Below are 13,306 nucleotides of genomic sequence, written 5' to 3'. Positions count from 1 at the left end.
CATGAGCAATTTTTTTCCTGGCCAATATCCTCAGACCAAGGAAACAAAATAAAAAATGAACAAGTGGGACTACATCAAACTAAAAAGCTTCTGTACAGCAAAGGATGCCATCAGCAGAACAAAAAGGCAACCTGCAGTATGGGAGAATATATTCATAAATGATTTATCTGAAGAGGGTTTAACATCTGAAATATGTAAAGAACTTATATGCTTCAACATCAAAAAAAATTCAATTAAAAAATGAGTAAAAGACCTGACAGATATTTTTCCAAAAAAGAAATACAGATGGCCAACAAGCATATAGAAAGATACTCCAAATCACTAATCACCAGAGAAATGCAAATCAAAACCACAATGAGTTATCACCTCACACCAATTAAAATGGCCACTATCCAAAATACAAGAATAACAAGTGTTGGTGCAGATGTGGAGAAATGGGTATCCTTCTACACTGTTGGTGGGAATGTCAATTGGTGGGTGAAGCCACTGTGGAAAATAGTATGGAGTGTCCTCAAAAAACAAAACAAAACTTTAAAATAGAAATACCATAGGACCCAGTAACTGTACTTCTAAGAACTTACCTGAAGAAAATAAAATCTCTGATTCAAAAAGATATATATATGTTCCCCTATGTTTATTGCCTCATTATTTACAATAGCCAAAATATGGAAGCAACCAAAGTGTCCATCAATAGATGAATAGCTAAAGAAGATATGGGACATACACGCAGTGGAATATTATTCAGCCCTAAAAATGAAAAAGTCCTGCCATTTGTGACAACATGCATGGACCTAGAGAGTATTATGCCAAGTGAAATGAATGAGGAAGATAATGACAAATACATATGATTTCACTTCTTTGTGGAATATAAAAACAAAACAAACAAAATGGAAAAAATAGCAGTATACTCACAGACATTGAGAAGTGACTGGGGGTTACCATGGGGTAGATGTATGGGGAGAGTGAGGGGAACAAAAATTCTCAATCATAGTATAAGTTGGTCACAGGGATGGTAGTACAGCATGGAGAATACAGCCAATGATTCTGTAACATCTTCCTATGTTGACAGATAGAAACTGCACTATTGATGGTGAAGACTTAATAAAATGGGTAACTGTTGAACCACTATGTTGCATACTTGAAACCAATATAAGATTGTTTATCAACTATATTTCAATTTAAAAAATGAGCTATCAAGCCATGAAAAGACATAGAGAAAACTTAAATACATATTACTAGGTGAAATAAGCCAACCTGACAAGTCTACCTACTATAAAATGTCTACCATATGACATTCTGAAAAAGGCAAAACTGTGTAAACACTAAGAGATCTATGGTTCCCAGGATTTAGAGGGGAGGGAAGGATGAATAGGCAGAACACAGAGGATTTTTAGGGCAGTAAAACTGCTCTGCATGATACTATAATGATGGATATATGTCCTTATAAAGTAACTCAAACCCATAGAATGTACACCAAGAGTAAAGCCCATACAAAGTATGGATTTTGGGTGGTAATTATGTGTCCATGTGGTTTCATCAATTGTTACAAATGTAACACTGGTGGGAAATGCTGATAATGGGGGAAAGAGACTCTGCAGTGTGTGGGGTTAGGAGGTAGATGGGAAATCTCCGTACCTTTCTCTCAAATTTTGCTGTGAACATAAAACTCTAAAAAATTCTTAAAATACAAAAAAACCCTTCTTATTATAAATGGATATTTATTATTAAAAACGAGGCACTCTTATGGCTTTCCTCCTTTAAATAAGTAATGGAGCCAATTACATTAAGAGGTTTTAATTAGTTTCAATTAACCTGTTAATTAACCTCTTCAATTCCACCTTTTTGTTGCCACATTCCCTGTCATCTGTTTCCCGTCACATCTAAATATTTCTCTAGAGAGTCAAAATCTGCTATTCATTGTCTTTTGAGTTCATCACAAATGTCTCTCTCTTCCTCTCAATTTTCTTTCAGCTCTTCCTGGCCCTAGATTCCTCCTCTTTCTCTTCTCCAAAAAAAACTGGTTCTCTTCTCTTAACCAGACATAATATGGAAATGTGGAAACCAATGTTTCTCAAAATGTTGTGAAACTTTGTTGGGACCATTGCGAGGCAAAACAGTAACAACTGAAAAGTTTGTTTCTGGTTTCCCAAACCTCCTCTAAACAGAATCACTCCGTTTGTTCTATGTTTATGCTTTTGCATAAGATTCCATTTGCATGAAGGGCTCTGGTGGGGGCTCAAAATCAGTAACTTAATTATTTAGCATTTATATATCCTTATGTACCCTGATTCTAATTTTCTGAAACAAATTGTACCCATAAAATTCTAACCTCTGTTTTAAAATTTTAAAACACCTAACAGAAATTTAGGGTTTCCTTCTTAGCCTCTGTGCTGGAAATATTAGAAATATCAAAGGAGAAAAAGTAATCACACATCAATAAATACTAAGATTAAAAAAAAAAGACTTCAAGTGAGACAATAAAAGGACAAACCAAATAACTGGAGAGAACATTACATTTTGTCAGGTTATGGCAGTTTCATTTTACTTCATTTCAGAGCCCCCAATATTACTCTGCACTCAACTAGTCAGTACACCATTGGGATAAAGTAAATCAGAAGGTTTGCTGGATAAAGCACAAATATATCAGTGCTACTAGGACAAATCGTAAAACATCTTATAAGTGGATCAAGAGCATCCTCATCACTTTCAGTAAGTAAATTATTGAAAGATAATCTACTTTACTTTTTGCTAAAAATGTCATAGCATCAGATTTTTCCAGACACCATGAAAATGATGGAGACCAGTAATTTCAAAACTGAAGTCATCCCAAATTATGCATTTTGAGTGGTTTTTCTACTTTAACATAAATTCATTGTAAATCAATCCATGGACTCAATGAATCTCTCTTTTGGTCATCTTTGTATAAGTTCTATTCAACACGATTTCATGTCATTTTTCTTCAACATTTCATTTTGTATTTATCTTTATCTTCATCTCCATTCTACATGCTTTTGGCTGATTAGTCACTGACAGGAAATGTCAGCAAGTTTTGCTCAATGATGAAACAAAAAAGCTAACGTTTATTATTTATTGGTTCTCCCACAGCACTGAGTGACCAGATACATTATATAGCAATTCATTTAAGAGTTAGAATATTTGGAGTTAGAATATATATGGTAAAGTGCACAAATCTTAAGTGTACAGCTTGATAAATTTTTATTTATGTATACGCTCAGATAATCACCTCCAGAATGAAGGTAAGACCATCTTCACTATATAAGAAGTTTCCTTTAAGCTCCTTCCCTGTCAATATCACTTCCCCATAGATAAACAGCACTATGACTGCTATTACCTTTGCCAGTTTTTGAACTTCATATAAATGAAATTCTTTAGGTAGTTCATTTTTTATACTGTGTAATGTTTTTGTTGGTCTGATTGTGCCATTATTTATTCACCTATTTCTATGTGGATTTGGGACTAACATAATAAAGCTTCCATGAACATTTTTGTTTAGTACATATATTTTGGTCTACTTATGCATTCATATTTTGTTCCACTGGTCTGTGTGTTTGCTGTTGGGCTCTAGGATAGACCTATGGGTGCTTTAATAAATCCTTCCTGTATGGATTGAATTGTGTCCTCTCCAATTCATGTGGTGAAGTTCTAACCCCCAGTACCTCATTATGACCTTATTTGGAAATAGGTTATCACAGATGTAATTAGTTAAGATGAGGCTATATCAGAGTACTTTGGGCCCTAACCAATGACTGGTGTCATTATTGAAAGAGGAAAATTGGACACAGACACATGCAGGGAGAGCACCATGTAAAGATGAAGACAGAGATTGTGGTGGTGATTTTACAAGCCAGTGAATGCCAGCAAGCCATCAGAACTTTGGAGAGAAGCAAGCAAAACATATTCTCCTGTTGTAGAAGATTTAAAGATTCTTTTGATGATGGAAAGCAACAGAGACACTTGAATAGACTGAAGAGAGATTTCACTGTTAGTTACAGCTCCCAAACAGAAAACTCCTATATAGGGCCACATAGGGTGGCAACTCATGAACAGGGCTAACACCAAGCTGAATCTATAAGGGGCAGCTTATGTGTGGCAAACTGAGTGGGATTAGGGTTCCGTGGCTCCTGATTGGCTAATCTGAAAAATTTCCCAAGCTCCTGTGCATAATTGTCCATGGGCCTGTTCCCAATTGTCTGCACTTTGTCCTGGGCAATGAGTATATGTATTCTGTGGCCTGTGGTATAGAGCCCAGATAACATAATTAGTTGGGATGTGGATTTAATTCACCACTCAAGAAGGGGAACTAACCGTCTTCTAGTCAGGGACTCAAAATTGGGTCTAGGCAGCATTTTTTTAAAATTACAAACATATTAAAATTGACCTATTGATCTTCATATAAGTCTTAAGTTGGATTATTTGGGGGTATTTGAATGGTTGAAATATTAGAGAAGACCTTTAGGGAGTAGCACATAAGTTGTCCTAACCAACATAAAATACATTTTATTATGAGAGAAAAATGGCGAAAAACAAGTAAAAGTATAAGGAATCCTTCTAGGCTACTCTGTAACCAAGTTCCCTGTTACATGCTAGAAAACAGATCTAGAATCTGTAGGATCTCTAACAATATCCTGGTTGAGTTGTAAAGTATGTTGAAAGTATGAGTTATATTTTTTATGACTATATTACTTTGGTGCATTCTTCGATTCAAAATGGCAAGTCCAGCAGTTACAGTGTTGGAGGTTATGAACTGCTAGTTCGGTTAAGTACATGTAATGGTTGGTTTGTAACCAAGGGGAAGGGGTAATAGTTGTGCTGGTAAGAAATGCAGCACGGCAGGCTGTGGTGGCCAACTGGAGGTGGGAAGTGGGAGAGAGAGCCAGGGGGTGGGAGTTTTTCTTCCCAAAGGGTTTAGGGGTGAGGCAGTTGCTTTCTGGAGAAAGAAATAACCTCTATTAATTTTTAGAGCTTTTAAAATTTTTGGATTCTTCTGGAATTATTTACTAAAATGTTCTAATAGAACTTGAGTTGCTACATGACTTTGGTAACAACATAGCAAAACAAATTAAAAAAACAAAGAAGGCATCACAACAAAAGAAAACAACAGGCAAATATCCCTTTACAAAAACAGATATGGCTACAAATTATTGCTAGTGTCTTTTTATTTCAGTTTGAAGGATTTCATATTTCTTGTAGGGCAGGCCCAAGGAAATGAATGCCTTCAGCTTTTGCTTATCTGGGAGTGTCTTGATTTCTTCATTTTTGAAGAACAGTTTTGTCATGTATAGAATTCCTGGTTTATAATTTTTTTCTGTTAGAATTTAAATATGTTACTGCCTTCTGGCCTCCGTGGTTTCTGATGAATAATTGGCTATTCACTTTATTGAGGATCATTTGTACATAAGGAATCAATTCTCTTTCTGCTTTCAATATTATCTGTCTTTGTATTTTGACAGTTTGATTATAATATGTCTCAGTGTGCCCAGCTGGGAAGAGAGGTGGTAGACAAATAAATTAAAATGCCTTATCACTCTCTTATTGAAATTGAGCAGCTTCCTTCATCATTAAGCATACCCCTTGTCATTATAAGTTTTTCATTAGATTCCAGAGTTGTGAAAGAGTTGATTGACAGTTTTTGCTATCTTAATTGTTGCTGTAGTGGTAGAAGAGAGTTTTGGAGCTCCCTGCTTGGCCATTTTTAGTGATGTCTCTCAATATATTTGTTTTTAGATGGTCTCTATTTTTATGCCTCCATTTCTAATTATGTTCTCAAAAGTCAGACATTATTATTTGTATGGGTGGTAACCTATTTCTTAGATGCCAAAATACTTTTTAAGGTCACTTTAAGACACTTGAAGGCATGGCTTCAGCTGCTTCTGCTTGGACGTGTCTGGAGCTCTCCATCCCCCAGCACCCTTCACAGTCATCTTGCCTCAAAGTGCCTCCCCACACAATTCTCTGGGCAGCCTTTCTCATCATTCTCTCCCACCTGCCTCTCTAAAATGTGTATTTAACAGCGACATGATAACCCACATGAATTTCCTGTGTAGGTTGATTGTTATCATAGACATTTTCACCATTAATTGAAACATTTTATCTAATAGCATCAACACACACATACAAATATAACCTATACAGACAAACCAAGTATTAGGTTCTCACAGTGTGGTCATCATAAACATCAAGGCTTAGAACAAATTTCTCTTTGCTTATGTCTTATTTAAGCCACAGGTGAGGTGGTTGGTTATTTTGAGTTCTATCTATATCTGCCGTAACAATTTAGAAATATATTATTTAATAAACAGTCTTCAAGTGATTTTGATAATGAGTAAGAATTTGTTTTGTTTTGCTTTGTTCCTGAGGGGTTTTTTTTAACTCTTTTTGTCTCACTGAGAATGAAAACTAGCCCTGCTAAGCACTCTGTGATCACATTGCCAGATAAATCCACCACGCAATCAATGAGTCACATCTCAGAGAAAGACATATTCTGGACTAGAGTGAGCTATGATGGGTTTTATTTCATCTTACCTATAAATATGTACCAGAGAGGACAGGAGAGAATTTTAAAACAGATACATACTTTCTTTCTTTTAATCCTTCCTCTCCCCTCTCATACTTTGCTAGTTGTAAAACAAACAACTAGATACTGCAGTTTCCACAAAGTACTAGATAGTGATGGTCCACCAAAAAAGATAATAATGCAAATAAAAAGCTATGACTCATGATGAACAAAAACGCCACTTAAACATATAGTTAAGACTAAATGCTTCAGAGATTTATGTTTAAAAAATGAAGTGAATGTTGTAAACCTTTCAAATGTAAAAATAATATATAACTAACAAATCAGAAATGAGGAGGAAAGGTGGTTTGAAGAAAAGTTGTACTTGATCTTTCGAGGCAGGGAATCATACTCTGTGATGGTAAAAATATAATTTTAAATATGTACAGTTACATCAGCCTCTTAATATTGTTCACAGTCTTTTTTTTAACTTGGAGAACTCTGTTAGAAATTGGTGTCTCAATAGTAACTGCACTAGTGAGGGTGAGGACTTAATAATATGAGTAACTGTGAACCACTGTGTTGTATATTTGAAACCAATATAAGATCAACTATCAATGATACTTCAATTGAAAAAAAAAGGGTGCATCTCCTTACATAAACTTGTTAGACTGCAAATGCCTAACATGTTTATTCATTACAAAGAACTCTGCATGGCTTAAAATCAAATTAATTAGGCAGTGCAAATCAGAAATAGTTTTGAAATGTTATTAATAATTATATCAGTAGTAAAGTCACTTTATTTTTTTTAAAAAGAAAGAAATTGGTGTCTTAGATAATAACTTTTCTTTTCAATATATAAGGCCAATCATCCAAACTTACTATAATTGTTGACCAAAAAGAGGCAAATCTGTCAAACAATTAGTTGTGCATATTTGGAGCCTTAGGGATTGTGATCTGAGCACACATTTGGGAGGAAACAAATGTATGCTCCAAAGAGGTGAAAGGGCTTAAGGTTTTTAAAAGCAAAGAGGGGGACTTTCGAGGGGCTTACAAGCATTGTTTTAGAGGAATTCCAATTGGCTAAAACTATCATAACTTACACTTAGCTATACATAATTTGTTGCTAAGTCTATTCACTAGGCAAGAAGTCCACTGTGTTGTAGGCAGCACATACTGGTTCAGGAAGTTTATGGTTGGGCAGAGTGGAAGTTCGACGTGCTTCTGAGAACAGTTTCAGAGAAGAGGACATGCATAGACCCTATTTCCTTAATGACCCTCAGACTCTATTTCAGTTTACTCTCATTGTCAGTGTTAACTCCACTTTGTCTCCATTTACAGAAGAGACACTTATGAAGAAGTGTTTTTCCTCTACTTGGCATTCTATGTTTTTGTTTCATTTTGGTTTAGTTTATTGCATGCCTTATACAGACAGTCCCTTACAGCGTTTCGACTTATATTTTTGGCTTTGCAATGGTGTGAAAGTGATATGTATTCAATAGGAACTGTACTTCAAATTCATAATTTTGATCTTTTCCCATGCTGGCAATGGGAATGTGGTATGATGCTCTCATGATTCTGGGCAGCAGCATGTGCCGTAGCTCCCAGTCAGCAGTGCAATCAAAAGGGTAAACAGCTGATACACTTATAATGATTCTGTATCCATACAATCATGTTTTTTCACTTTTTTGTACAGTATTCAATAAATTAATTCAACACTTTATTATAAAATAGGCTTTGCATTGGATTATTTTGTCCAACTGTAGTCTAATATAAGTATTTTGAGCACATTTAAGGTAGATGAGGCTAAGCTATGATGTTCTGTAGGTTAGGTGTATTAAATGAATTTTCAACTTAACAATATTTTCAACTTAAAATGGGTTTATTGAAACATAACCCAAGGTAAAGTCAAGGAAGATCTGTACATCATTATAGTAAACCAGAAAATACTGCTTCTGAAAAAGACCTCACTTTTTTATATATAGACTTGATTTTAAGAGCAGTTTGAGTTTCATAGCAAAATTGAGCATAAAATAAGTCCCTATATTAACACCTGCCCCCAGACATACATAACCTCCTCCATCATCAACATCCCACCAGAGAGCTACATTTGTTACAGTTAATGAACCAGTACTTCCGTTTCTCTAGGTTAAAATAAAATAATAACAAATGTAATGTTTTTTTATTAAAAGTAAGATGTTTATGTGAAAGCATGTCTGTGAAATAATTTCTGTCTTTCTTTCTTTGTATATATATTCATTGAAAATGTTCAGCTAATATTAACATTGGTTTTTCTGGGGTGGTAAAATTTTAGCACTTACGTTTTTTGTATGTTTTGCTTGAATTTCTCATAAAAAGTATGTTTCATATTCACACAAATAAAATGTCACTATTAAAAAAAAACCTAAAGGAGCCATTTATAAATATTCCCACAGTAAATATTAGTGCTGATTTATTTGGCAGACTTGTCTTAGAAAGGTGTCTTGAAAAACAGTAAAAGAGTTGAAAAATCCCAGGAAAAAATACAGTAAACATTTTGATTTGGGAAAACAAAGAGCAATAAGTGGGATAAGTGGACTATTTCAAATGTTTATTTAGGTTAAAAGTGGAAAAGTATTTACATCAAACATGACCCATACTTAAGGCAGGTTAGGCCAAGTCCCACAGTGTACTACTAGTCGGCTAGGGCAGCTAGGACAGAATCCCATAGATCGTTTGGCTTAAACACATGGTGTCTGTCCAGAAAGCAGGTTTTAGGGTTGGAGGGTGTGTATGTCAATAATCAACAAAAAAAAAAAGTCATGTTCACAGTAGTTTTAAAGAAAAGGCTAGAAATCACTTTACTTAGAAAACAAGACAAAAACAGAGAGGGGGTAAGCTCTGCAGCTAAGGAACAAGACTGAGTCTTAACCACCAGGAATTACATGAACCATTTTATGACCTAAAAAAAAAAAAGACCCACATCCAAGAACTCAGTCACTTACAACCAATTCAGGTAAGCAAAACCATATGATCTATGTGTTTTCATTAATTTTGTGCACATTTGATAATATTTTATAACTTTATATAATTTTCTAAAAGTGATATTTCCCAAACTTAAAATTAATTCAATGTTAAGTGGTCCTAATATTTATTTTTTATCAGGGAAAACAGCAATTCTTAGACTTCTTGGTCTCAGAATCCCTTGCACACTTGAAAACTATTGAGGATTCCAAAGAACTTACTTCATAAAAATCTAGAAACACACACAAAAAACCCACACATACTCACTCCATAAAGTATCAAAACAATATTAACTTATGACATGTAGCATCTAGAAAACTGTAATGTATGTGCAAAAAGCAGATAACATCTTAGTATTATTAAGAAAATAAGAACAATATTGAGAGCCTCCTGCAGGGGGTCCTTGGACCATATTTTGACTAGAGCTAAACTAAGACAAACTTGACAGCCCAGAGATGATTATTCAAATGGCACAAAGATACAATTCAAGAATTATCCCAAGTCTCCCTTTTCAAATAACAAGACTTCCTAAAGCCTTGTTTCTCAAAGTGTGATCTATACACCAGCAACCTAAGCATTGCCTGGAAACTTGTTAGAAATGCAGAATATTAAGTCTTCCTACAAGGACAGTTCTAAAATTGTTAGTCAAGGAAGCTGAAAAGAGAAGAATAAAACTGAGCATTTTAAAAGAGGAAAATTTCTGGTGGAAAACAAATCTGAAGTATCTTTTCCATCATGGTTTCTTCTATTTCATTCCAACACCTTTCACTCTTCCAACCTGTCCCCACACACTTACCAGCTACGAAAGGGAGAAAAACTGTAAACAGCACTCCAAAAGCTGAAGACATCTTCTAAACAGAGTTCTCTTCTATTTTTTTTCCTGTCCTTACCGCTGTGTTTTCCTTCCACCATACCATATTCCTAGCTATGGTTTTTCACTTGTCTTGCTCTGCCCCATTAGCACTCATAAGAAATCCCCTAATCTCTTACTCTATTTTACTGCTGGTTCATGAGCGATTTAAGAAGCAGTAGTTTCTGTTTGGAGATGTGAGGTCCTCATGATTGAACTTCCTGTGTGTTTTTATGCAATCAATTCTCTCCAGAGAAGCATGTATATTTGACCCACTATTCAGATCCAATTGTAATCCATTGAGTTATACTCCAGATACTGTCAAAATGAATTTTATAAGGCATGTATAATTACACTCATTTTTATAAATTAGGAAGTAGAGAGGCAGAGAAGTTTAGTAACATAGCCTAAGTCAATTAATAATAGAGCTGTAGAACCAGAATAGAAAGCAATATCTTTTCATTGGTGGTTTTCCTTCCCTTGCATCATATTTTATGTGTGTCCATGTACATTTGTTTCATAATTTGTTCTGTGGTTTATGAGATCTCTCCCTCTAGAAGTATGCACTTTAATACAGAAAACACCAAGGTAGAAAGTATCATAACACAAATAATTCTCCACTCTTCTACCCCTTTCCAAATAGAAAGCTTGATCTGGGACTAGGAGTCAGTCAGGAACCAGGAATTAGAGCCGAACTGATGAAATTTTACTTGAAGCCACTGAGTACATCCTATGCAGAAGTCCTGGATTTCTGTCTTCCCACAGATGCAGAGAGGACTGGGCACCAGGGTATTGCTGCCGGTTCCTGATCTTTTTACCTAGCGTTTCTCAGGCACCTCTGACCTGGCTCCACCCATCTATGCATGCAGCTGCCTTGATCTTTCTGAACTTGGCCCTAAGGAAATGTCTTCCCTGCCTGAAACTACTTTGAGATGCCACTACCCAGTCTGCAAGTTCAGACCTTTGTGGTCCATGCCACATCCTCCCTGCCTGCCCACTAGAGCCCACTCACCCTCACACTTTTCCCACTCCCTGCTGACAATGTTAACCTCTTCGACTTCACTTTCTTTTTTCTTCTTCCTACTGTTTGTTTCTGGCTAAAGCATTTGAGGATATACCATCTTTTGCCACAAAACAGAGGGTAAAGGAAGAAAAAGGAACCTACAGATTCAATACAATGTAACATGGCTTTCAGTGTGGAGGGTGGAGGTGAAGATGGAGGAAGCTGACTAGAAGGCAGAAATTTCTGCTTATAAATTCTCCTTACATCTTCCTGAACAGACAGTGATATTGCCTTTTGGATCTGTCCTATTAACAAATGGTTAGCACTGGTTTCAGTTTGGTTACCCAAATGGTTAATGACAACTTCTTATGAAAAAGGTAGGAATTGATTGTATAGTTGACTTTCTAGAGTACATACTTATCCCCAGGATCAGATTCCTGTCACCAGAAAAATAATTTCTCAACACATTTGAAAATGAGAGTTGGGATTTTTTAAATTGGTAGATTTTATTCATGTCAATATCTTTTGTCATATTATACTATGATTAAGCAAAATGTTATCAGAGTTAAAGTGGGAATAGTGTGTAAGGAAGTTCTCTATATTTGTTCTAAAATTGCACATGAATCTATCATTATCTCAATAAAAATTTCAATTTAAAAAATTGAGAGCTCTATGGCTTGAAGCTTGAAGTTGATAAACTTAAGACAGTAGAAAGGAAATTGGTTGCAAACTTATAGACCTATTGGTCTTCATTCAGAAGATGAAATACATGGATGGAATAAAATAATGTGGTATTTTATTGTTCATCTAGATAATCCAGATATTCTGTGGTTCATCACTGCACCTTAGCTCTAGGAAAATGTTCTTTGGTGTTCCAAATGTTCTTTGGTGTTTCTGACAAAGATTTAATATAGTACTTGGAAACTGATTGATATCATTTCTAACATCAATCGCTTGAAATTTTTTTAAGACATCTATCACCTCATATAGTTACCTTTGTTTGTGTGTGTGTGCTTGTACGTCTGTGTGAGAGACATGGTGCGAATGTTTAAGATCTACTCTCCTAGCAAATTTCAAGTATACAGTATAGCAGTATTTACTATAGTCAGCGTGCTGTACATTACATCGCCAGAACTTATTCATCTTATAACTGAAGGCTTCTACCCTTTGACCAGCATCTCCCCATTTCCCCAACCCCTCAACCCCTAGTACCCACCATTCTATTCATGGGAGAGCATACTATACTTGTCCTTCTCTCTCTGGCTTATTTCACTTAGCATACTATCTTCCCAGTTCACTGTTGTCACAAATAGCAGAATTTCCTTCTTTTTCATGTCTGAATAATAGTCTACTACATATATATGATTTCTTCTTAATGCATTCATCCATCAGTGGACATTTAGGTTCTTTCCAGATTTTGTGGATAATGCTGCAGTGAAGATGGGAATGCATATATCTTTTCAAGATATTGAATCAGTTTCCTTCAGAAGTGGGATTGCTGGGTTATATGTAATTCTATTTTTAATTTGGGGGAAACCTCCTCCACATTGTTTTCCATAATGGCTGTACCAATTTACATTCCCACCTACAGTACACCAGGGTTTCTTTTTCTCTACATCCTCACCAACACTTTTTATCTCTTATCTTGTTGATAAAGGCATCTTAACAAGTTTTTGGTGATATTGTGGTTCTGATTTTCATTTCCCTAATTAGTAATGTTTATCATATTTTCATGTATCTGTATGTCTTTTTTGGAAAAATGTCTTTTTAGGTCCTTTGCCCATTTTTTAATCAGAGTATTTGGGTTTTGTTTTGTTTGGTTTTTGCTACTGAGTTGAAAGGGTTTTTTTTTTTTTTGCATATTTTGGATATTAACCTCTTACCAGATACATGATTCACAAATATTTTTCTTCCATTCCATAAATTATCTTTTCAT

General features: G+C 35.2%; 1 protein-coding gene across 3 annotated transcripts in view; it reads right to left on the bottom strand.

Moving 5' to 3' along the window:
- LOC108392921 (cell surface glycoprotein CD200 receptor 1-like) overlaps positions 1-12,556 on the bottom strand; it is a 48,384-nt gene extending 35,828 nt beyond the window's left edge. Inside the window, exon 1 of one of the 3 annotated variants that reach the window (XM_073231686.1) lies at positions 10,314-12,556. The gene's annotated coding sequence lies outside the window, so the exon portion shown is untranslated. The remainder of the gene's footprint in view (positions 1-10,313) is intronic. The other 2 variants (XM_073231684.1, XM_073231683.1) reach the window with 2 other exon arrangements.
- Positions 12,557-13,306: the final 750 nt, after the last annotated feature.

The sequence above is a fragment of the Manis javanica genome, chromosome 3 (genome assembly GCF_040802235.1).
Source record: "Manis javanica isolate MJ-LG chromosome 3, MJ_LKY, whole genome shotgun sequence".
NCBI classification, from domain to species: Eukaryota; Metazoa; Chordata; class Mammalia; order Pholidota; family Manidae; genus Manis; species Manis javanica.
The sequence above is the reverse complement of the archived record's forward strand: the minus strand, read 5'-3'. Positions and strand labels throughout refer to the sequence as shown.